Raw genomic sequence first — 24,169 nt, forward strand, 5'->3', positions numbered from 1 at the left:
GCAGGGCTTGTAAAGTTACAAAATCAGTTTGCCAAGTGAGGACGTTGTTTTTAAGGCGCCGCCATTCACAGGTGCCACGGGGGGCGGGGAGGGGTAGGGTTGGGGGGGGGGGTTTCGGTGGGGAGGGCGAAAAGTCGCGGAGTGGCTGCTGGTGGTGGCCGCGCAGCGCTGTCTAATGCCACACTGACCTGTGCGTTTAAAATCGGTCAAGACGGTAAAACGCACACTACGTGCATGTAACCGCGCCGTGTGGAAAAGCTCACGATTCGCCATCGCCGTCCTGTCATGAAGGGAGGGACACCACGGGACAGGAGAGACCCGACCTGGGAAGAAACCGAGAGCAAACGGGGCTTTTCGAACAGCCCGCTCCATTCCCCTTTCCCCTTGAACCCGCAAGGGCCTGGTGGTGCCCGGCCTCGACCTGCTCGCTGGGGTGTGGGAGACGCCAGGGCTGGAGACAGAGACGCTCCCCGAGAAGGAGCTTGGGCTGGGCCCGCAGGGGCTCTGTGGTGCCCAAAGAGATCCTGTCCCGGTCCGAGGAGGCCAGGGGCTACCCCACGTCCCGAGCCCCGGGCCCGCCTGGCCGTCTCACTTCTCCGTGTCCAAGCGACATGCCTGTCCTCAGCCTGCCGCAGGGTGTTTCCCGAGCCTGACGTGCATGCAGGGAGCGGTGACCTGGGAGCAGCATGTGTCACCGCTCTGTCCCCAGGGGCTCGGGTAGCTTTTGCAAAAAGACCATCCGCCCAGCGCCATCGAGAAGCAGGCGAGGGGAGCAGATGCCCGTTTGCAATGACGCGGCTCAGAGCGTCGGCTCTGAGGTACAGAGCTGTCACCTCGGCCCCCACACGGTCACCCGGCCTCCCCGAGGTTCTGGGTGTGCGGCCAGTGAAAATCGTCTTCCCAAAGTGTAATCGTTGGCGGGCAGCTCAGGCCGCTGGCTCAGCGCTTTCAGAGGCCGTGGCTGTGCCCCATGTCATGCAGCCAGCCAGGGTGGCCTCTGACTCCCTTCATGGACCTCCCCCCACGTGTAGACTCTGGGGTCCTCATCCGACTTGCAGACGGAGAAGCGCCAGTCCTGGGAAGGACCATTGTTCCCGGTCCACGGGACCCCTGAGCTCACGGCCGTTGGGGCGGGACGCCGCTGCGAGCCACGGGGCCTCCATCTTCTCGTTTCCCGGCCAAAACCCAGATTCCAGGAGGCAGGGTGGCCGCCCAGCACAGGCACCCGGTCCGTGTGCTGCCCGGGCGGAGGACAGTCTGTGCGGGGCGCTTCGCGTCTCGGAGGCTGTCCGTTACAAAGGGCACTCGGAGCTGCGGCGCGCAGTGGGTGCAAACGCGGCCGGCCTCCCACACGGGCACGCCCCTCCGAGGGCCCTGGTCGCAGCGCCAGGGCCCGAGCCGACGTGTGTGAAAAGTTTCCATTTGACTCACATTGTCAGGGAGGTGACGCGACTCGCCAGTCACAGGACGGCAGGCGGGGGCTTCCCGCTGAAGACAACTGCCGCTTTTGAACAGGCTCCGGAGGGAACGTTTTTTGCTTTTACTGAAGTTAAGACAATAACTGTAAAACAACTTGCCCAATGCCCCAAATTAAAAAAAAAAGAAAAAGAAAAGAAAAAAAAAAGGAAAAAATTTAATGTCAACCCAGGAAAAAAAAACCTCCGTCCTCAGCCTGGTATCGGAGCTTGGCCGAGCCCCGCAGATGGAAGGAAGAAGTTCTCGCCGAGGCACTGTTCAGTAGTGTCGTCTGCCTGCTGGGAGCTGCGGTACCCTGTCCCTGTCCCCGCCTCCTCCCGAGTGCGGCAAAGCCTGTGCAGAAGTGGCTTCAAGGTCACGTGGACCATGCTGAATTTGCCCCCGAGGCTTCCGGGTGGGCGGTCCCACGAGGTCACCGAGAGGTCCCCAGGTGGCCGGGGAGTCGGAGCCGTCTGGCCGAGTGAGGTTGCGTTCGGAACGCTCGTGCCCTAAAGAGGTCCTTGATCATCAGAGACCAGACCAGGCGGAGCAGAGGCGGCCACGCGAGGGCTCGGCTCCCGACCGACCCGCGGCTGCCCGAGGCCGGCAGTGGGCACAGGCCGGCGGAGGCCTGGGTCCCCGCGGCTGGGAGAGTGACAGGCATGCTGCCCGAACCCCCGAGCCGGCCCCCGCCGGTGCTGAGGCTCGTGGACGGGCCGTGTGTTCTGCAGTCCTCGCCGCATCTCGTGGCCAGATGGTCCAAACAACCCGTCCGCGGTGCGCTGTGTAAATATTTCCCGTCATTATCGTGGCGCTGGCGTCAGCGGGATGAGGAATTGCTCTGAGGAGCTCGCCCTTAAGAGCCAGTCCGGCCGCGGGCGGGGCTGCAAGGCCGGCCCTGCCCCGCGGAGGGAACAGCTCCCAGGGCCGGCCGGGCTCCTCCAGCTGCCTCCCGCTCAGACGCGGCGATGGGGCTGACTCCCTCTGCGCCCTCGGCAAGGACAGAGTTCGTTTGTCGGCATGAGCCGACGCGACGTTTCTCGCCGTGGGCGAGAGCTCTGTGGCCAACCCTGTTTCTCTTGTCGCTTTGCCTACCAGGGAGCACACAGCTAAGATTTGTTGTTGTTTTTCACTAATTCGCGTGTGGACTGTCCTCAGTTATAGGTATCGGTGTAGGTTTTCTCCTTCCTTTGTGGTTTCTTCTTTTGATTCATCTCGTTATTTTTGGGAGGCGAGCCTATGTCGTAAGCGGGTCGTATGAATGGCATGAAGAAGCTCCTGGACTTAGTCTGTGATTGCAGGGTGCAGAACTGGTCCAATCTCCCTGACTCATCAACTGGACTTGTGGTGCCCAGAGGGCCAAGATGAGGCCTTGGGCCTAGTTTCCCCGTCGATCCCTCGCACACACGACAGGCAGTGACAGTCTGGTGACTGTGTCAGTGAAGGTCAGCGATGCCGGCTGCTACGGGCCGCGGCGGGCAATGGTCCCCCCCTCTCAGTGGCTTATCGCAATCAGGGCGTGTTCTCACTCTTGTCATAGCTGAACCGGATGCTCTGGGGGTGACTCTGCAGTGAATCGGGGGTTCAGGATCCTTTCCTGTTGTATCTGCCATCCCCTGGGGCTCCCTTGGGGTCCTCCACGGAATCCCAGCCACGAAGGATCACAGGGGCCCTTTGGGGGGGGCCAGGCCTGGGAGGCACGTGTGTCCCTCTACTCAGAGAACTAGTCACGCAGCCCCACTTGAATCCAGGGGCGAACGTGTAATTTAGGCAGAGGAATCTGGACTGCCCCAGGGATGTGTCGTGGAAGGCGTAAACGCCTCCACGAGGGGCGGGCGGGAGCCGGGCCCCGGGCCGGGGGACAGCGGCGGGGCTCCCGGCATGTGCGCCTGCCTTGTCCACCTGCATGCCAGGTGTGCGCACGCGGTTCAGCATTGTGGATTCTGTGTCGGCATCTCCTCTGCCGAAACTGCAGGCCCGCGGACCGCTGCAGCCGAGCGGAGAGTTTTTGTGTGTTTTTCGTGTGTTTTTGTTTTGTTTTTTGGTTTTGAGATCGACTTCCTTACTGTACTGTACAGACGGGGAAATTGAGGCGTAGAGGGGGAACCGGGTTGCCCAGAGTCAGCCGGCTGGATGGACCCTGGTCTCAGCCTCCGCCTCACAGGGGCTCCCACCGGGATCTGCCCACCGTCTGCCGATCCCAGCTCTGCACAGGACGATGGAGAGTCGAGGGTCGCGGCGACAGCTTGAGTCCGTCAGCTGGTGGCCCGGCTACTCCGTCGGATCGTCGGAGAAACCCCCGGCCTCACGGCAGCTGTTTGAAGCTCAGCACGAGGCTTGATTTCCGCATCCATTCCGCCGGGATTTAGGGAGTGGAAAATGAGTCTCTTCCCCAGAGTCGCTCGGGCACTGACTTCCCTTAGCGACTCACGTGAGAGAGTGTGAAAGAAATTCCCCCTCAAACCCATCAGAAATACAGTTACCTGTCACCGCAACAAAGTAGCCCCAAACGTAGCAGCTTAAAACACCCTTTTATTTATTTGCCCCGCGATGTGGCCATTTGGGCGGGGCTCGGTGGGGGCAGCCTGACTGAGGAGGAAAGATGCATTTCCAAAATGTCCCCACGCCCGTGGCCGGCGTCCAGAGCCAGCCCTTGGCTGTGTCAGTGGGGGCTACCGGCTGGGCATTGGTTCCCCTCGGGCTTCCGACGGCTCCGTGACCCCCCGGGGTGGGGGCTGGGTTCCTTCCATAGCGGGGAAACACAGGAGCCTTCAGGGAGCCTCCTCCACCACTGTCTTTTTTAAAAATTTAGTATTTTTAGTGTAGTAAAAGTATGCGTAACACGAACGGTGCTTCCGTGACCCTTTTGAAGCACACGGTTCGGTGGCACGTTCACATGGTCGTGCAAACCGCCACCACCATTCACCTCCAGACTCTACTCATCTTGTCAAACCGAAACTCTGAGCCCCGTGAAACGTGAACTCCGGCCACCTGCCCCCGGCCGCCCCCATCCTGCTTCCTGTCTCTATGAATTTGACTCATCTGGGTCCCTCGGATGAACAGTCACCCAGCGCCTGTCCTTTTGTGTCTGGCTTATTTCACTTAGCCTCATTGCCCTCCGGGTCCATCCGTGTGACGGGATTTTCCTCCTTTTTAGGGCTGCCTCGTATTCCTTGGCGGAGCTAGACCAGGCTCCCTTCATCCAGCCCTGTGGATGGACACGTGGGCCGTGACGTGGCCGTGCCGCTGTCCGTCCGCCTCCCTTCAGCGTTCAGCCGCCCCGAGGTGCGGGTCTGAAGCTGGCAGAGCGTTGCGCCCCATTCTGTTGGTTAAAACAGGCCGCAGGGCCAGACGAGCTTCGGCGGGAGGCGACGCCACAAGGCCGTGGCTCGCTGGGGGCCATCGAAGTAACCGTCCATCTCAGCCGCTCTGGGAAAAGTTCTTTGCAGAAGAGGCCGAGCGGACCCCTCCTGCACACCGCCCCCCTGAGGCCGGGCTGCACCCCAGAACACCCAGGTTCCCATGGCCCCGGCTTTCAGAGGCGCGCTTCTGCTGGGGACGCTCCGGCCAGACCCCAGCTGTCGCCTGCCCCGGGGAGGCAGCCCTTCCCGCCGCCTGTCTCGTATGGCTAATGGCTGTGCCCCTTATTACATAATCTGTTATGCTGTGCGGCACCAGGCCCTGGGTACTTGTCAAAAGTTTCTGAAAGCCAGCTGTATCAGCTCCAGGCAACTGGGGGAGCTGCCTCTCCCTCATAGTATTAGTCACTCTGTACTTAGCTAAATTTAACTTTTTATCATCCAAATGATATTTTTGTGGGCTTAGGATTTTACATAATGCTACCAACTGCTGCAGGCTAAGAATTTCTCCTTTTTGTTAGGCGTGTGTGTGTGTGTGTGTGTGTGTGCGCGCGTGTGTGTGGGGTGTTTTCCTCCATGAACTTCTGCACGCTCAAGGAAGCCTCGTTCCGTTTCTCTTCCCCGCGCTGCTCTCCCGGGCCCGGGCTTTCTTCCTCAGGTTCTGCTGTGCCATTTCCCAGCTGGGGGGAAACCCGCTCCTGACAGCTCTCTAATGGCCCCGCTAATGCTTCCTTCCTCGCCGGAGGCCTCTGCACTCTGAAGGTCTCCGAGGGTTTCTCGCTGCCTCCAACAGGCTTGGCAGAGAGAGAAGCCCGAGCTCCACAGTAGAGTGTCTGTTGAGAAAGCAGACAGAAGGATCCAGAAGGGGGGTAGGGACAAGAAATGAGAAATCCAGCCGGCTGGCCCCAGGTGGGGGTCCAAGGTGCGTGTGGAGGGCAGGTGCGGGGAACTCGGCCCATCTGCTCCATTGGGAGCGTTCTGGGCTGTGGGAGGTGGAGCGGGGAGACCTGGCCTCTCCGTGGGGAGGAGCCTGGAGCAGCCCCAGGGGACGTGGGGACAGCAGCTCAGCCAGTTGGGCTTCCTCTGAGCTACTCAGAAAAGGTGGCACTCTGGGCCTCACCCAGGGGTCTCATGAGTTCTCCACTGTAGCTGCGCATGGAAGGCGCCTGTCCCCATTTTCCAGACGGGGGATCAAGGGCGAGGCCGGAGGTGCAGCCGCAGTCCGTGTGGGCCTCAGCCAGCACAGCGCTTACCGCGTCCGGGCCTAGTGCTCAGCACTCCCTCTCTCGCTAGCTGACGGGCTCCTCGGGGCAAGGCAAGTTCGCGAAGCAGGTGCTGGCGCCTGTCCGCAGTGCTCTGCCCCAGAGAGGTCAAGCCGCAGGTTAAGCTGCTCGAGGCCGCAAAGCCAGCAATGCAGAGCCAGACCCCTCCTCTCAGCCCCTCAGCAAGTCGCCTCTTCTCCGCCAGAGGGACTTCCTGGGGGCACACGCGGCAGCGGGCTGCGCCCCGTGCTCTTTGCAAAGCATTCCCAGGCTGATTCTGGTCGCCAGGCTTCCGCCCCGCCAGCCGACTTTAGAATAAAGCACGGTGTCTGTTCGGGCTGCGTCCGGGGAATTAACCAGAAGCCGGTATTTGCCGCAGGGGAGAGGACTGGACGCCAGGGAACAGGGAGGGGGGCGTCTCGCTCTCGCCCTGCGCCCTTTTTATCTTTTCAAAAAATAAATTATTTTATTAAAAAATTAGGAACTCCCAAGTATACACCCGAAAGAACTGGAAACATACGTCCTCACAAAAACCCGTGCAGGCATGTTCGTTAGCAGCGCTGTTCGTGAGAGCCAGAACGTGGGAACGCACCAGGCGTCCACCAACAGCCGAGGGATGAGCAGGCGCGGTCTGTCCACCGACGGGGCTGTGAGTCAGCCGCGAGCAGGGTCGAAGCCCCGACGGCCGCTACCGCGTGGACGAGCCTTGAAGCCTCAGCCGAGGGAGAGGCCGGGCGCAAAGGGCCACGTGTGGTGTGCTCCCGGGGTGTGGACTGTCCCAAACGGGTCCACGCCCAGCACAGAAAGTAGACGGTGTTGCAGAGGGTGTTGCAGAGGGTGTTGCAGACGGTGTTCACGGGGGGCCGGGGGCGGGGGCGTGGCTGCCGAGGGGGTCGAGGTGTCCTTTTTGGGGTGATAGATGCGTCGTGGAACTAGATCACGGCGCTGGGCGCACAACTTTGCGAATGGACTAGATGCCTCTGAGCCGTACACTCCTGAAGGGGGAATTCTGTGGCCCGCGAATTATGTCCCTGTTAAAGCAAACCGTGAGCAGCCGCGCCTCCGGAGGGGGCCGGGGGGCGCGCTGCCCCGGCCCGCGGTCGGCCACCTGGCCGGGCTGCTCCGCGTCCTCCCTCCTGGCTGCCGCCTTCGCCACCTGCCTCGCGGTCTCCATGTCAACAGAGACTGGAAACAACAGTGGCGTTCAGCTTCCGTCGCGCGGCCCACGTGCCCGCGCGCGCGCTCATCCGGGGCCAGCTCGAGACGTGCGGACGTCTGGGCGAGCCAGCGATCTGGCACCCCATCAAAAAGGTATCCCTTAAGGGCTCGTTTGACATTTATTTAGTGAGGATAAGGAGAGACCGATGTGCTATTAATAGCAATCACACGGAGAAACGGATCCACTTGCTAATTCCCGTCCGCGGCCGGAAAAGGGCTCGGGGATTCGAAACATTTTCAGGAAAGCCACTGGGACCTCCCTCATCCCTCGTCCATCCGAGTCTCCAGAGGTTGGTTTTGGTTTTTGTTTGTTTGTTTGTTTGTTCGTCCCCCACCCCCACATCACCAGTTTTCCAAATCACATAAGAGGCGTATCGAAGATTTAGATGTCAAACTTTAAAGGAGAGGATCTAACATGTGACATGGTGGCGATACTACGTAATACTGTACCGTCCTGTATCAGGGAAATTTGTTAACTGGAGAACTTGTGTTCTCACCCCCAACCCCCCAAAAAGGGTACACATGTCAGGTGATGGATGTGTTAACTAACTAGATGGGACGAATCCTGTACCGTGCCAAAATGTATACGTCTGCCAAAACATCGCGTCGTACACTTTAAATGAATTACAATTTTATTTGTCAATTGTACCGCAATAAAATGGGGGGTGGGGGAGGAAACGTAAAGGAATCAAATGCCTGCTTTTCATTTCTGCTAAGCAGCAACACAGATGTATTATTTAGTTTCAGAACTGCCCCCCGCCCTGCCTGTCCCCAAATCCCGCAGCTGCAGGGGAGCTCGGACCGGACCGTGCGTGCAGCAAATCTCAGCTGGGCGTCGTGTTCTGTTCCGACTTCTCGTTGCCGAGGAAGGAGCTGAGCTGATCCGTCCTCGCCTGTTATGTGTGGGGGTCGCTGGAGGGAGCAGGTCACCTGGCGGCATCTTCCCGGCTTCACTTTTTGGATTTTAAATGCTCTTTTCAGTCAGTAAAATAACGCCCCCCGCGGTGCACCTCTCTGTAAGGAACACACATTTGCACGTTTCTCTCTCTCCGGGGGCTCCCCGCAGCTCCTGGTTCTGCCAGGTGTGAGTCACGGTCGACCTTCTCGCCCAGGGGGAGGCGGCAGGCGGGATGGAGCGGGGCCGGCCTGCACACGCCTGCTCCCCACCCACGGGCTGGTGTCACCGTGGTGCATCCCTAACCTTTAGGATCGGGACACCGGGACCTCACGGAGGGGTCGGAGGGGTCGTGTCGAAAGCTCAGAGGCGGAATGCACGCCATGCGGAGCCCACCCAGCTGTGGACTCGGGTGGGACGCAGAGAGAGAAGTGGGGGGACCCCCTGTGTGCCCAGCAGGGGACTGGACCCTGGGTCGAGGGCCCGTTTTGTTCGCTGGGGGCCCGGCATGTGAAGCGGGTGTACGTGCGGCTGTGGACGGGTGCAGGGCCACGGTGGGGCCTCAGCCCCCTGCAGGTCTGCTCCCAGGGAGTTTTCGGAGTTGGCTGTGGCTCCCCGGAGTGTGGGACTGTAGGGGCGGGGGCAGGGGGCGTGTGAGAAGCCGGTCTCCGGTCTCCAGCCGCACCTCCCACTGCGCGCTGCACCTCCCACTGCGCGCATCCTCCTCATCTCCTCGCTTCTCGCCTCCCCAGAGTCTCCCTCCCCTGAACTCTTACTCTGTGGCCTCGCTCGGCAGTTTATCACTTTTGTTGTCTGCAGACACCGTGAGATTCCTCTTGCCTTAGCTCTGTCGAGACCGAGACCGCTAGCCTCTGGCAGCCTCGGGCCGTGCGGCGGAGCCCAGGCCCGGTCAGTGCCTGGAGGAGGGCTGCTCTGGAACAATCTCGGCTCCCACAGGCTGGCCCTCTGGTCCTGGCCCCTGGGCTGCCCCCTGCCCCCTGGGCACGGCTGTGGGTCCTGGGGATGCGTCACAGGTGTGTGTCGAGCTGCAGTCATGGGCCACAGCTGTCCGACAGCAGCCTGGGGTCGGAGTGGGGCAGCCTTCGGCCTTCAGGGTGTCTGGGAATTTTCTGACGCCTTTCATGCTGCTCCTGGGGTCCCTGGAAATCCATGTCTCTGCCTTTTCAGTCTCTGCCTTTTCAGTTTGGTGTGAGTGCCTGTCCCTGGCCTCTGGGCAGCTGGTGGAGGTGGGCTCCAGCCACTCGCTGCCCACCTGCAGGGGCTTGATGGGAGGGTGAGAGCCACGATGCTGACCTCGACCTTGCCTGGGGCATCGGGATGCTTCCCTCTGCTGGGCAGCTTTCCCCAACTCTCCTGCCAGCCTCCCCCAAGCAGCCTGAGGCCCTGCAGGCCCAAAGCGCTCTGAGCTACACTTCTGAGATGAGGAAGCTGGCCGTGGGCCGTGCGCCGGGGGTGTGGGCTCCGCTTCCCTGAGTCAGAGCCCAGGGAGCCCCGGGATGTGCCGCATGCTCCACCTCCACGAACGCGTCCCGGACTGCGCCCCTCTTCCAGACATCCCTGCAGCTGGGCACATCTGGATTTCTGCTCTCCCAGCCGGGTTGGCACTGAGTGATCAGAGCGAGCAGGTGTCCGACCTTCTCCCCCGCTGGGCTTCTCCCCGCGGGACGCTGGCATGTGGGTCCTGGGCCCTGATGCCCTTCTGGGGGCCGAGCAAGCCGAGCCGCCCCCTTCCTCCTGCAGCAGGACACGGAGGGGACCCTTCCGAAGCAGACCCGCAGGCGAGGCCTGCCCTGCGGCTCTGGCGTTTGGGGGTGCAGGGGCTCCGTTGCCGGCTCCTTCCTCCGTCAACACCTGGCTTTATCCGATGGGCGTGGGCTCGGTCGTTCTTAATCCGTCCTGCTTCTTGCGAACGCTGACGGCTCCGCACTAAGTAGGAAGGACGGGTGTTTCGTGTCGGGCCCAGACACAGCCCAGCCTGGTCGCTCCCCTCCACCCGGGGTACCCCAGTGCCTCCCCAGCCCCCGACGACGGGACCGGATGGGAGTACTTTCGGGGCTCCCTGGCCTCCGTGGCGGGCAGGGGCTGGGCGTGACGGGCGTGACGAGCCGTGGCCAGCAACGTGGACGCACCCACGCGTGGCCGTCTCCCTGCCCGAGAATCTGCGGCCGGGCGCGGGCCGCTGAGGCCCTCGGCCGAGCCAGCGGTGGGCCCAGGCCCAGGCCCAGGGTGGGCGTTGCCGGTGCACACGTGTGCCCTGCCCCGCCTCCTGCCCGGGGCCTGCGGGGCCTCCTGTCCGCCCATTCCGTTCCCTGTCCCCGGCCTCAGGCGCAGGCCTTGCCTTGTCCCTCGGTGTCACGCAGGCCTTTGGGGGGGATGCCAGGTGGGGTGACGCCGTTGTTTCCTCTCTCAACCCTGACGTAAGCTTCTCCCCGAATCCTGACCGGCTAGCTCGAGCCTCGTGGGCACGCGGGGCGCCTCCAGTGAGGCATCTGGGGAAACCAACCTGACAGGGCGAAGAGGGGGCGCTGGGAGACGAGCCCCCCCAGGTTCACTCGCTCCCACCCGGGCCGCGAGCTGTGCACACGCGGGCTGTGCCAAGCGCACGACGGCCGAAGCAGGGGCCATGGCGGCCGCGCCACACGCGGGAAGCCCCGGCTTGGCGTCCGGCTCCCGGCCGCGCGGCTCCGCCTGCCCGTTGTTTTCCGTCGCCGTGGCCCCAGGTGCCGAGGAAGGGGACGCCGAGCTGCGTGATCTGTCGCCGTTTCCTTCACCCGGCCCGGTGCCTCCGCCACGGGGGCTGCGGGCACCCAGCCCTGACGCCCAGCCCCGCCAGGTCACCTGCTGTCCTGAGGCCCTTCTCCACCGGTGGCCTGAGCCCCGACACCAGCAGCCTTGCTCCGAGGGGCCCCCCTCCAGCAGAGGCTCCGCCTCCTGTTTCCCGTCCCACAGTTAGGGGGTCTTGCTCTGCCCAAGGGCAGCCGTCCTGCGGCGGCACAGCCAGGGTCACAGACGGCGGCCTCGCAGCCAGCTTCTCCGGGGGCCCCCGCTCGGGATTCCTTAGCTCTACCTCATCCGCCCAGCGAATGTTTATCGACTGCCCGGTATCCACCTGGGACACACCTGGACAGAACAGCCAGACGCCCTGCGTGGAGTTTATACCCAGCGGCGGCCTGAGGCTCACGCTATACGCTCACCTCTGCGCTTGCCCGGCTGCCTTCTGCCTGAGGCTCCCTCTTCTCACCTCTCCCCCAGAGCTGAAAAACTGGAAAACGCCCGATCAACGCCACCTGTCAGGGGCACCCCCCACCTCTGTCAGGGGCACCCCCCGACACCTGTCTCCGAGCTCCACCAGGGACTCTGTGCCCTCGAAGGGCCCTGGATGTCAAGAGTCTCGGGGTGGAGAGAGGCAGCCCAAAGACGGAGGATGCGACATCTCACCATCTCCCCGGGCCGAGGGGGGCAGGGGCGTAAGCAGCAGGAGCACGGAGCCCTTCCCGCCAGAGGTGGGGGCCGGGTCGTGCGGGGCCGGGGTGGGGGGCCGCTGGAGTTGCTGTCTTAGCCCCGCCTGGCTGTCTCTGTGTCTGCCTGACCCATCGCAGAGGGGGTCTGCCTCAAAGAGGGGGTCCCAGCCAGGGACCCCCTGCCCTCGGGCCCCCTCTCCAAAGCTAAAGATGGTTGCTGTTCTGGGCTGGTGAGCAGAGCTGCCGTTAAGCTCCACGGCCTTGGGGTAGGGGCTCGGCGGGGAGGGCCCCGGGCCCAGGCTCCGAGGCGGCCACTTCCTCCCTGAGTCCCTGGCTGGCTGTCTCAGGGAGGGGCGCTTCCTGCCATCGTCTCTGAAGCGGAGGCTTCGCAAGGCAAGGTCAAGGCACGGCTCCTTCCTGGGGAGCATGAGAGCTGCCAACTTGGGTAGGGCTCTGACAGCAGCAGGGGTGACACACGCTTTCTGTCCCCACTGCCGGTGCAGGCTCCGCCACATGGAGGCCGAGGCGAGGGGCGGGAGGAAGGGAGGGTGACCCCCTCCTCCGGCTCCGGCCCCAGGTCGGGGTGTAGGGTAGGCCAGCTGCTCCCTCTGGGGTGGGGTCTGTGGGGAGGAGCCCGTTAGAAGCTGCAGCCTGGGAGGGAGGCCACACACAGGGAGGGGACTTCTGGAGGCGGGGAGCTTGTCCTGAGCTCCCTTGTCGGGGAGGGGAGGGGAGGGGCCCCCAAGCACCTGGGGGAGAGCCGGGCGGATCTGACGCCCCCTCATGTCCTTCCCGATCTCCCCCGGCCAGCTTTCCTTCTGCGGTGTGGGGCCTCGACACACAGCCACCTCTGTCCAGGACTCGGGCGGAGCGTGGCCCCCCTCCCTTATCCTCGGCCTCCCTGCCGGCCCCCCAGGCTCCTCCCTCTACGTGCCCACTGCCCGGGTCAACCCGGCGGCTCAGGCGGCTCACGCCTTCCTGAGAGCTCGCTTTGTTTCCGTTTCTCCGGCTTCGTTTCTGGCCCTCGTTCCCTGTCACCTGTTGGGGTTCGCGCAGGGACGCATGGCTTTCAGAGGGCTGAGCTCGAGGGTGTTCAGCTCGTGCACTCCGGGCTTGGCAGGGCCAGGGCGAGGAGCTGGCCTGTCCTCCACGAGGCCAGGTGGGCTGCGGTGCCGTCTCAGGCCCGGCGGCCGGGTCTGGGGGCTGCTCTGGCACACCGCCCCTGGCAGGCCCCCCGCCCCCCGCCTGGCCGCCTTCTGCTCCCTCTTCCCCGAGCTCTCTCCCTTCTTGGTTCTAATGAACGGCCCGCTCACCGCTCGAGTTTTCTCCCGCGCCTCCCCCCACGAGGGGCGTCCAGTTCGGTAGCAGAGCCCGGGTCTGTGCCCGTTTCTCGCCTGGCAAGCAGGCACCTGGAAGCGCTGGTCGCGTGATGCTCACGCCTCCCAGGGAGCGGGCCCCCCCCCCCCCGGTGTTCTCTGTGCCATTCCCTCGCCTCGGCCCTCCGCACGCTTCCGGAGCGGCGAGCCCGCCCAGGGCAGTCGTTCCAGTTCCCGGAGACGGTGTCCAGAGCGTGGGACCCCCGAGACTGTGTGTTCCAGCGGCATGGCCGAACCCACAAACCATCAGACCGCATTCACGCCGCACGGGTTTCGTGAGTACCTGCCGTTCTGGGAGCCAGGCAGCAAGGAGCGATGAGATGTTTAAAATTCTGGCCTTCCGGGGCTCACGGGCGAGGGGGTGGGCACGCCATGAGCAATCATGCGGTAAGACGTCTGTTTGTCGGGTGGTGACCAAAGTTGAACACGGGGGAAGAGAAGGCCTCTCCAGGTGGGGACGTTCCAGCAGAGGCCTGAAGGAGGCGGTAGGCGGGGCCAGGAGGTTATCTTGGGGCGGAGCGTCCAGGCGGAGGAAAACGCCCGTGCAAGGGCCCTGAGCTTGGCCCTTGTCCAAGGAACCTGAGCGAGCGAGCGAGCGAGGGGCGAGATGCAGGGGAGGAGGGGTGACGAGAGCCCGGGCCTTGGTGCCCCGGATCGGTGTGAGGTGTGCAGCTACGTAGGCGTTTGAGCGGAGGAGGGTCAGGGTGCAGCCTGTGCTCCGAAGGGAAGGTTTCTGGCTGCTGCGTTGCAGACAGGCTGGAGGGGGCAAGCGGAGGCCGTGGGGGCTCAGACCGCCGTGGAGCGAGGCGGTGGGCGCTGGGCCTGTGGGGGCGGTGAGGGAGCTGGGCCCCAGGTATGTTTCAGAGGTGGAGCCTACAGGCCTCGCCGAGGCACGTTTAGAGAGAAGAATCTCGTGGGCTCGGACTCAGAGGTCTGAGGGCCCGAGGGCAGCAGGCTGGCCCCAGACGCCATGGCCGAGCGTGGGACCCTGGCGGACCCCACCAGCGGGCTGGCACCCTCAGCGTGTGCCCTGGGCCTTCGGCAGCGATGCAGGGGCCAGTGTTCTGACCTGCGTTGGGCAGGGGTCTTGCCGGCCATGTCTGAGATCCTGGGCCGATCAGTCAGCACTTTCGAGCGTGTTACCGAAGACTTTATTGACCTTGAACTAAGCGCCAGGCCCGAAATCAGACGTTCTTGCTCTTGAAGAGCTAACAGTTTGGGGCAGACAGACAGGGGACCCTGTGGCGGTGGGTGACAAGGCCCGTGTGTGGCACGTGCAGGGAGCTGTCCATGCTCAGAGCCGCTATCCGAGGACAGGCACTGGGGCCCCTGCAGCCACCAGAAGCCCAGCGAACACACGTGGAGGTTGCTATACACCGCGGTGGCTTTTTAAACCCACAGTTTGTCTCTTGTGGTCACGGTGGCAGGGCGGGCCGGCGGAGGCCGGGATCTCACTGTCCTTCAGCTCTGACCCTGAGAACGGGCTTCGGCTGAATGGCGAGGGCCCAGCCGCACCCTGGACCCCCGCGGCCAGAGGCAGCCTTGCGTTGTGTGCTTCGCCGTGAAGCGGGGACGGGCCGGCCACTTGGTTGCAAGGCGTCTCTGAGGACTGACCGGCTTTAAGGTCACCTGTGGCCCGCGGGACGCAGCACGAGGCCTGTGACGTTCCCAGCTTGTCACGGAGCTGTCTGGGTGTCACCCTTAGACTCCTCGGCGTGAGGATTGCCTGGGGAAGGCAGAGAGAGCTGGAGAGGTCGCGTCTAGGGGCTGAGGCGTCTCAATTCACTTTTGCTTCCAGCCCTTTAGCTCGCTCTGTCCCCGTCACAATAGCGGCCAGTTGGGGAATGACAACTTGGAAATCGCTGCCCTCGAGGATTTGCAGGCTGTCTCGCTGCCCTTTGCTCTGGTTAGCGCCGTGGTGACCACAGGCGACCATGGGACAGAGCTAATACGAACGTGGTGCCCAGAGGTGGGGGATCAGGGCCGGACAGCTGAAGTAAGGCATGAGGCCCGGTGAGCCAGTGTGGAGCCAGCCCCTGTCCTTTGGTTGGTGCCCTCCTCCGGCCCTGGCTTGGCCGCCTGCCCTGGGCTGTGGCACCTGCTGTGCTTTGCCGGGTTGGGGGCAGAGGGGCACTTCCTGTAGCGGTTCTCAGGCTCAGACCCAATCCCCAGGACAATTCAGGTCGGTGCCATGCTCACGATTGGCTGTGGCTTTCAAGATTGAATGTTCCTGTCCTGGCTTCGATCTCCTTTAGGAAAGGGGTCAGCTGGCTGGTCCTCATAGACCAGGTTTTCTAGGGCGGGTTCCTTGATGGGAGGAGTGGCCTGGCGTGGGGCCAGCATTTGGCCAACATGTACTAGGCACCTTCTGTGTGCCTGAGCTGTGCTTTGCGGGGCTCGGAAGGCCAGCCCCGCCTGCAGGCTCCCCGCCTCGGCCCCTCCCTCCCTCGTCCAGCGCCCGCTAGCTCGCTCCCCATTCAAGTGACCGACACTCCGGGGAAACGAGCCGCTCTCACTCCCTGCTGCTCGACTGTGAATAAGTTTACTCAACGGAGCCAGAAGTGGGCCACGTCACCGAGGGCTTGACGGGATGGCATCTCAGCCGGAGGGACGTCCCCTGCCTCGCAGGTCGCCCCGGGGCCGGCCCCATCCTGTGGCGCACACCAGCCCGCTCGCCGCAAGTGAACCTCTGAGGGCACGGGGCGTGTTTTCTTGGGCCATTAAAGAAAGCATCTCGCAACGATGGCCTAGATTTGGAGAGACTGTGACCAGAGAAACGGGAGAAAATGAGAAACCGGTGTAGAGCCCCTCCCATGGGCTCTAGTAGGCGCTTCATGAATAAACGTTTCTTTCCTGACACGAACGAGTCGATCGTCGATCGGAGTCAGCCGTGGCTCCTGGGGACGGGGGTGTGCGCCTGGCCGGCCGAGCTCTCTGGTCCGTGTCTGCGTGGGGGGTGTGGGGCATGTGAACGGAGGCTCCTTCCATCCGTGAAGTCAGGAAAGGCTCCCGGAACTGGGGACCTCCGGGCTGTGGAAGCGCGCAGTGCAGGGGAGGGTGTTGCGGGACGTACCTGCCCCTGGCCAGGTGGCCTGTGCCCCAGTCTCCTCCCAGACAGAAGAATGGCCAGTGCTGAGCTGGCCCCTAGGGCCTGCGTGTGACATAGAGCAGGGAGCAGGGGACAGGCTCGGCTCGGAGCGGTGGGACGCCGGTGGAATGTCACAGTCTGCCCCGCCCTCAGGCAGGAGGGGCTCCCCTGCTCTGTCTCCCCGGACACCCCGAGTTCGCACACCTCTGGTTTTGCACGGTGGTTTGTTTATTTTAGCAACTCGATTGAAATATAATTTGCGTAGCATACGGTTTACCTGTTTAAGGCGTATAAGTCCACGGTAGCTCATATAGTCATCACAGATTTTAGAACAGCTCCCTCTCTCCAGAAAGAAACCCCGTGCCCCTCAGCCATCACCCCCCCTCCCCGCCCCCGGCAGCCACGACCCCGATTCCCGTCTCTATGGACTTGCGTGTTCCGGACACTTCAGGTAAGCAGGGCCACGCTCGGTGGCCTCCGTGTCTGGCCTCCGTCACCCAGCATCGTGCGTCCATGTCGTGGTGTGTGTCGGGGCTGCCTTCCTTGTTTAGGGCTGAGTGATATTCCGCAGTGTGGTTGGCCGACGTTTTGTGTATCCGTCCTCCCTCGGCAGACACGTTTCTCCCCGCCCCGCACCTTTCGGCAGTTCGTGACTGACGCTGCCATGAACATTCGCGCGAGCTCTGCGTGGGCCTGTGTTTCCTTCCTCGCGAGCGTGAACCCGGGAGCCCCGTCGCTGGGGTGCGTGGTGACCCCACGTGTCGCCCCTCGAGGGGCCGCCAGACGGTTCGGCCGCTCCGCTTTACAGTGTGTGTCGTTTTGTACAGGTCGGCGTGGAGACTTGTGGGGTACGGGAGAGAGTCCCACAGAAGTCAGGACTGGGGGCTCGAGACCCAGGCAGGGTGGTGTGTCAGGCCGGCCCGGAGGCCCCCGCGGAGGAGTTGGGGGGGCAGCGTGAGATCAGAAAGCTCTTCCCTGCTGGGGCACGAGGGGGGTGAACGCGCCTCCCGAGCCCCGCGTGCCCCGAGGCTCCGTGCCTCAGGGCCACGACCAGGCCCAGCCCTGTCCCGGCCTGCCCTCCGCCTGGCTGCCCTTGACCCCTTGACCCCGCCTTCTGCCAGCTTCCCCCAAACACGCCACGCCCTCCGAGCTCGTCAGCGCACAGTGCACTCCCACGGGTCTGTCCCCCGCCCCGACTTCTCGACCAGGACTCAGAGGCGGAGGAGCAGGAGGGGCCCACCAGGTCCCCCAAGGTCCTGTCTTCTTCCAGGACCAGCCGAGTTATCTCCAGGTCGTCCCCCGTCCCGGGAGGCGGAAGTGGCCGGCCGTGTGGGAGACGGCGTGCAGGCCTTCCACGGCGAGCCCGCGTCCGCGCCCAGGTGCCGGGGGTGGGGGAGGGGTGCGTGGGGGGGGATGGCGGGGTGTCCCCCGCCGCCTCGGCGCAGGTGGCCCGCTTTCCGTGAGCGCTTGCCCGGGAGCTAGGGGCGCCGTCCTGCCTGCCGGCGCACTCTGCGTCTCTGCGCTGGCCCCGAGCTGCTCGGCCGGCCGACGTCCGTCAGGCGCCCGGCCGTGTCCCCTCTGGTGTCCCCACAGCCTGGACTCGTCCACGGCATCGCTGTGGATCCCGCGGCCAGCGGGAAGAAGGCCCGTGTCCTTGCCACCTGGTGGCTCCGCCGCCTCCCCGGCCCCGGCCAGCTGCTCCCCGTGCCCCGGCGCCAGGAGCGGGGGACCTGCCCGTCATCTTCACGTGAACGTCTTCAAGGCTATTTCTGCCCTCGCCAGTATCCCAGCGGCTTTGGGGGATAAATATAGACGCGGACTGAGAAGCCCCAGCGGCAGGCGGGGAGGCAGCGCCCGAGAGCTGGGGACGGGGGTGCGCGGCTATAAATACGCCTGCCAAACACCTCCCGGGCCGTGCCGCGCGGAGAGACAGGCTTGCTGCCTCCGACACGCCCCCACGGCCCACGGTGCCCGGGGTGGGGGTGGGGGGTGCCCGGCGGCCGATGGGGGCGCCGAGGAGGCGGGACGAGGCCGCGGGCCTGTGCGGGCCCGTGCGGGCCTCCTCAGCCCCGCGGCCTCCGCAGGCCAGGCTCCTGCCGCGGAGCGGGCAGCAGACCAGGGCCGGGCCTTGGCGGTTCCGGGCCCGGCCACGGCCTGCGGGGCAGCCCTGCGGCCTTCGGAGGCCGCACGTCTGGCTGCCGTCTGTGCTCCGTCGCTGCCTGCTCCAGCCTCCTGGCGAGAATGCAGTTTCGTCTGCCAATTCCGGTCCTCACGGCCCAGCCCGGCTGGCCGCAGAGCGGTCCCTGTCTAGGCGAGAGCTGCGGGGCCCGAGTCCGGCCCAGGCCCTTCTCCCCTCCCCGCCCCGCCCACCCCGCGCCTTCCTCTGCCTCTCCCCTCGGCCCCCACGCCTCCTCCCAGGCAGGAGCAGACCCTCGGGGCTGGCCGAGCGAGGACACACTTTCTGGGAGAGGAGAGAGCTTGGCAAGCTGGCAGGAATCCCGTCAGCGTCCCGCGAACAAAACGCCGCCGCCCGGTCACCCCCGTGGGCGGCGGCTTCCTGCAGCCGGGTCCCCTTCTGCGGCCTGGCCAAGCAAAGGCCGGGAGCCGCAGCGGGCGCGCGGGCCCTGCGTGGGCCACGCCCCGGGCCTGCTCGCCACCTGCGGGTGTGGCGTGGGGAGGCAGCCCGGCCCACGGAGGAGGCTCTGGGCCCCTGCCCCACAGGCCGGAGGGCGCACAGACGCAGGGCCCCCCGCGGCTGCTGTGGCTCCTTGAGCCGGAGGCGTGTGTGCGAGCCTGTGTGTGCGAGGCGTGTGTGGTCAGCCCCCGGCGTGGGCTCGGAGCGGAGGGCAGCAAGGGGAACCCTCGCAGGCCGCCGCTCTCACGATCTCATCGGCCACCAGAGGGGACAGAGGCAGTGGGCGGTCGTGGTGCCCAGCTCACATGCCAGGCCCTGTGGGGTGGGGCGAGGGGGATGTCCGTGTACTCTTGGGCCCAGGCGCCCATGGCGGAGGGTCTCGGGCGCCTGACATCCTGAGATGCCCAGGTCACTGACCAGAGGCGGGGTCTTCCTGGCTCAGGGAACAGCCCGCGCGAAGGCTCAGAGGCGGTAGGAAGCACAGCGAGTCTCGTCCGCAAGTCCGGCCGGGCTGAGCCCAGGGAAGGAGCCAGGTCCGGGGGTGCCCCTTTAAGGGGTGTGGCTGTCGTCTTGAAAGCTGAGGGGGAGCTGAGGGGCTTTAGTCAGAGGAATGTCAGGCTCTGACGTGCGCCTTAGAAAAGGCTTCATCTGACTTCATGTGGGTGACAGGTCGGAGGCGGGGAGGAGGGGACGGGCTGGGGGCAGCGTCACGAGGTCCCGTCGTGTTGAATACCTGCAAGGCTTTTGTTTGGAGATGCTCGGCTGGGACACCAGGGTGCGTAGAGGGGGCCGTGCTGAGCTGCCGTCAGTGGGGGCCGGCGTGGGGCCCCGCGCCCGGCCTCGAGCCATGGTTTCACATTCGCTCAGTTCCCCTTGTCACCAGAGGGGTGACCTTGTCCAGCAAGCTTGGCCACGGCCAGTAGCCTGGGTCTGGAGCTGAAATAACAGACTCCCAGGGGGCTTAGCTACTGACCTGGGGTTCCCTGTGCAGGCCATAACCCCAAAGCAGCCGGCTGCGGAAGAGGTCGCCGTGCGGCTAGCAGCCACCCGCCCCTCCTCACCCCAGGGCTGGTGCCGAGCCTTGAGCTCCGGCACCCTGGAAAAAAAGTGCCTTAAAACGTGTTGTGTGACAGAGAGATAAACATGTTTGCTCCAGCGAGCCACAGAACCCAGAAGCTAATCTGGTCACATAAACATTTCCACCCATGTGTGACTCTGTGCGTGTATAACTGATACGTGCCCTGACCTGGCCTTTGGGGAAAGGTGTGACATTCGCTAGGCGTCCAGCACTGCTCTGAGGCCTGGGCATGTGCGCAGACTGAAAAGGTCAGAGCCCAGAGCCTCCTGAAGGCTGTTCAAGTCCAAGACCTTCCTTCCTTGACGGGGAATAAAGGAGAACTGCCTCTACTTACCACCTGCCCCCAAACGCGTGGGCGTCCACGCCCCGCGCTCCTCCGCCTCTCCGCGGACACCGCCCGGGTGTCCTGCAAGTCAGCTCGGTTCTGACCCTCGCTTCCCAGGGGCACCGCAGACCCTGCAGGTCGAGGGCTCAGCCCCACGGGCCTGTCCCCGCCCACTTCAGACGCCGACCGCACGTGGTGGGTCCCAGGTTACCCACACTTCTGTCCCTCTTGGCTACAGAGTTGGGGTTCTCACAACCTCCCCTCAGGTTCAGTAACTTGCTGAAATGGCTCACAGAACTCAGGGACCTGTTTACACAGGTTTATGGTTTATTACGAAGGTCGCGATGCAGGCTGCATGTGCGCAGCCAGGGGGAGAGGCCCATGGGGCGAGGTCCAGAGCGGTCCCAAGTGCGGGAGCCTCTGTCCCCGTGGAGCTGGGGTGCACCAGCCTCCCGGACGTGTTCATCACCCCGGAAGCTTCCTGGACCCCATCGTTCAGGGTTGCAACGTTGATTTTATTGTGTAGGCAGGGACGGTGAAATCATTGGCCATTGGTGATTAACTCGACCTCCCTGAGGCTGGGGGTGGGGCCGAAAGTTCCAGCCCGCTCTAATTGTGCCTTGGTCTTTGAGGTGTCCAGCCCCCCCCCCATCCCGAAGCTCCCTGGGGAGCTCAGCCACCAGTCATCTCATTACCATACAAAAGGACACTTTTATCTCTCAGGAAATTACAAGGGTTTAGCCGTCCTGTGCCAGGAACCAGGAGCTGGAGACCAAATATATGTTTCTTATTATAACCCAGTGCCACCGGGACCCTGATATCCGTGGAGGCCGGTGAGGGAGCCCGTGTCCAGAGGTACACAGCGGGCTCAAGGGCAGAGCCGAGCCTTGACCCCAGGGCCACGCCCGGATTCCCCTGGGCCCTCTCTGAGGTCTGTCCTGGCCCCCGTGGAAGTCACTCCTCTCCCTGCCCAGGCAGATGGAAAGCCGGGCCCAAGGGGACCCCCAGATTTCTTCCCGTGCCCTCTCTGTCCTGCCTTGTCCTCTGCCCTGCTGACCGACAGGTCCCCCCAGCAGAGCTGGCTCCGGCCCGGGTCCCTCATGCACCTGCTTCCCGCGGCCCCCTGAGCCACGTGGGGTGGGTGGTCTGTGGCTAGAAGCAGCTCAGCGCCCGGCTGAGACCCTCGACTCGGAGTCAGCCGGCTTTACGCTCCGCCAGGTCCAAGCCCTGTGGCCTCAGACAAGGGCCGTCACCCCTCCGAGCCTCACTGGTCACACTCTGCGAAATGGGGGTTGTGTGTTTTGTGCGTGGGGGGGAATTGCCCCTCTTTTCCCTCTTGGTTCTGACGGGTCTAACGATCAGACCGACACAAGACAGATGAGCAGGAGAGAAAAACCAAGTGCGTCACGTATGTGCGCCCGGGGATTCCGTACAGATGTGGGACCCCAGGGCGAAGAGGGCCGCTACGGCTGCCGTGCCATCCTGAGCTAAGGAGAAAGTGGGGGCCGCAGCCTGGGCTTGGAAGGGAAGGCGGGCGAGTCGCAAGTGACGGGAAGGAGCAAACGCTGGGTGAGCAGCGCCCTGCGGGGCGCAGCGGGGCGTCTGGCAGGCTCGCGGGTCCCTCCCTGTCTGCCACGCTCAGCTCCTGTTATGGCTCCCTTCCGTAAGCAGGTGTTTCCTTCCGAATTCCGTCAGGCAGGTAAACGGATGTAAAAAGGCTCTTCTTAGAATCTTTTGTTTTTCAGAAATAACCAGCTGAAAATAATCGGTATCGCAGGGATTTGTTGTTGGGCCATGTCACTCTGTTTCCCCCTCAGAATCGCAACGTGCCGGCCTCGGGGGGGCTGGTCCGGGGATGGGGTACGACGGGCTGAAGAGGGCTGGGCTGGGCACGTGGCCTGACGCGCCCACTGCGCCTGCCCCTGAAGGAGGCGAGGGCGTCCCCCCGCCCGTGGGAGCGGAGTCTCAGAGCTGTCGCCGAGCCGGTGCCCACTCGGGGCCGCTCCTGTTCCCTACAGGCGGTGGCCCCGGCCCCCTGCCCTGGGGCGCGTGCTGCAGGCGGCCCGGGGCGATGGGAGGGTCCCTGGTCAGAGGTCAGGCTCTGGCTGGAGGACCTTGGGCAAGCCGCCCTGGCTCCCATGTCCCGTGTGCCCAGGCGACTGAGTGCACGGTGTTCACTGGGTGACTAATAGCTGGGGTTAGACTGGCGCCAGGAGACATGGGGAGGTTACCGGGGACCTTCATTTCCTTGTCACGTCTTTCCTGTGATCGGCAGGCCCCGGCCCTGGCTTAGGAAGGCCCTTCCACTTCTCTGGGACCGAGCAGGCAGGTGCCGACGCTGTGGGTGCTTGCCCAGGTGTGGATGGGCGACGCTGTGGGTGCTTGCCCAGGCGTGGATGGGGGCGTGGCCACCTTCCTGGAGGCTGGATCCCAGCCCCCCGACGGCGGCTCATTCACCTTCTGTCTCTGGCCTTGGACATTTCATAGCCATGGAATAGTGTCACAGGTGGCCTTTCGTACCCGGCTTCTTCCTCTCCCTGTGACGCCTTCACGCGGCAGTGAGTCTCGGGGCTCCGTGCCTTTTCAGGGCCGAGTCAGCGGTGGTCGCGCGGGTGGACCGCGTCTCGTTTTTCCGTTCGTCCGTCGATGACGAGTCTCAAACACGGCCCCGAGCTGGTGACAGGCCCCAAGACAGACACTCACAGAGAAGGCAAAGGAGACTAACGGTGGCTTTCAGAGGGGCTCCCCGGGGCTGGAGCTCAAGAGGGAGGAGGTCGTCTTGGGGGTCCAGAGAGGAGAGGCCGCTTCGGGGTTTCCTGGCCACTTTTCTTTGTTCTCCGCATGAGTCGGGGAGACACGAAGCTCGCAGGTGCGGAGAGCACCGTGCTCAGCAAGGCGGGCCATGTCTGCCAGAGGTGGCCGGGGTTCAGGCCGGACCGCAGAGCGTGTGTGTCCCGAGGCCCTGCTTTGGGGCGGGACAGCTGAGGCCTCAGGCAGCCTTGCAGGCAGATCCGGGACCCAGACAAGAACCTGGCTGGTCCACCACAAGCCGGAGATGAGGGGAAGGCTGCCCAGCCTTTGTGTGATCTCCTTCTAATTGTCTCATCTCTTCCCAGTGATCAGGAATCCTGTTTCAGGCAGCGCTTTCTGGAGGAGAGTCTCGGCTCCCTGCAGGCCACACCCGAGCCCTGGCTGGGTCTCAGATCTGGGGGCGGCAGCCGGGGCGGGGGGGGGGGGGGCGATGCTCCAGCATCCGCATGGGGCCTGCGTCGCCCACCACAGGGCGTCAGCGCAGGACACGGGGGGGGGGGGGGCGGTGTTCTCCGCGGGGCGCCATGCATTCCAAGACGAAGCAAGGGCCGGGAGGCGTGAGCAGTGGCTCCGCGGTGACCGTCCGGAGGCCAGCCCCGCTGGAGGCACTGCGCACTTCGTTTCCGTTCAGCCCCGCGTCAGCCCAGCAAGGCAGGTGACAGGTGGGGACCCGTGGGGCGGGAAGGCCTCAGCTTGTGAGTCGTCAGGGGCTCTGACTCTGGGTTAGAGGGCCCGCCGTCTGCGTGGAAACTTCAGGCTGGTGGAGATGGGATGCTGTGGGGTTGGGCAGACAGGCTCCCACTGGCTCCGGGTGATGGCCAGAAGTGGCCGGAAGTTGCCGGAAGGCGTCTGAGTTGGTGCGGTCCCCTCGGGATTGTAATGTTTTTACACCGGTCACTTCTTACGTTCGGATGACGAGTGACCAGCATTAAGAACCTTTGTTCTTACGTGGAGAAGTTAGACTTGCGGGTTTAATGACTTTTCCCAGCCCCGTCTACCGTGGTGAGAACAGAGTGGGGAAAATCGAACAGCCGCCGCCAGGTTCGACCAGGCGGGTCTCCCGGCTGGGACACCGCCGTGTTGGCACCTGTGGCCTCCGGGCCGCCGTGAGCCGCGTGCTCCCGGAGGGGCGCGTCCCTTGGATGCTTCTGGAAGTCTGCCTCCTGAGGAAGTGGCGGCAGGGTA

General features: G+C 64.1%; 1 protein-coding gene and 1 long non-coding RNA gene across 5 annotated transcripts in view; one reads left to right on the plus strand and one right to left on the minus strand.

Moving 5' to 3' along the window:
• The window catches only part of PITPNM2 (phosphatidylinositol transfer protein membrane associated 2), a 116,400-nt gene that overhangs the window by 17,587 nt on the left and 74,644 nt on the right, over positions 1-24,169 (plus strand). Inside the window, exon 1 of one of the 4 annotated variants that reach the window (XM_036221920.1) lies at positions 13,150-13,322. The exons of 2 other annotated variants lie outside the window; for them this stretch is intronic. The gene's annotated coding sequence lies outside the window, so the exon portion shown is untranslated. Of the gene's footprint in view, positions 1-13,149; positions 13,323-16,609; positions 17,515-24,169 lie in introns of those variants that run through there. One more of the 4 variants, XM_036221918.1, reaches the window with a different exon arrangement.
• On the minus strand, positions 7,904-13,479 carry LOC118603020. The gene is made up of 2 exons (XR_004951118.1): positions 13,331-13,479; positions 7,904-10,136 (listed from the first exon to the last, which is right to left on the minus strand). It is a non-coding gene; the product is annotated as an uncharacterized LOC118603020 (long non-coding RNA).

Source organism: Rousettus aegyptiacus, unplaced genomic scaffold, assembly GCF_014176215.1.
Source record: "Rousettus aegyptiacus isolate mRouAeg1 unplaced genomic scaffold, mRouAeg1.p scaffold_m13_p_5, whole genome shotgun sequence".
Taxonomy (NCBI): domain Eukaryota; kingdom Metazoa; phylum Chordata; class Mammalia; order Chiroptera; family Pteropodidae; genus Rousettus; species Rousettus aegyptiacus.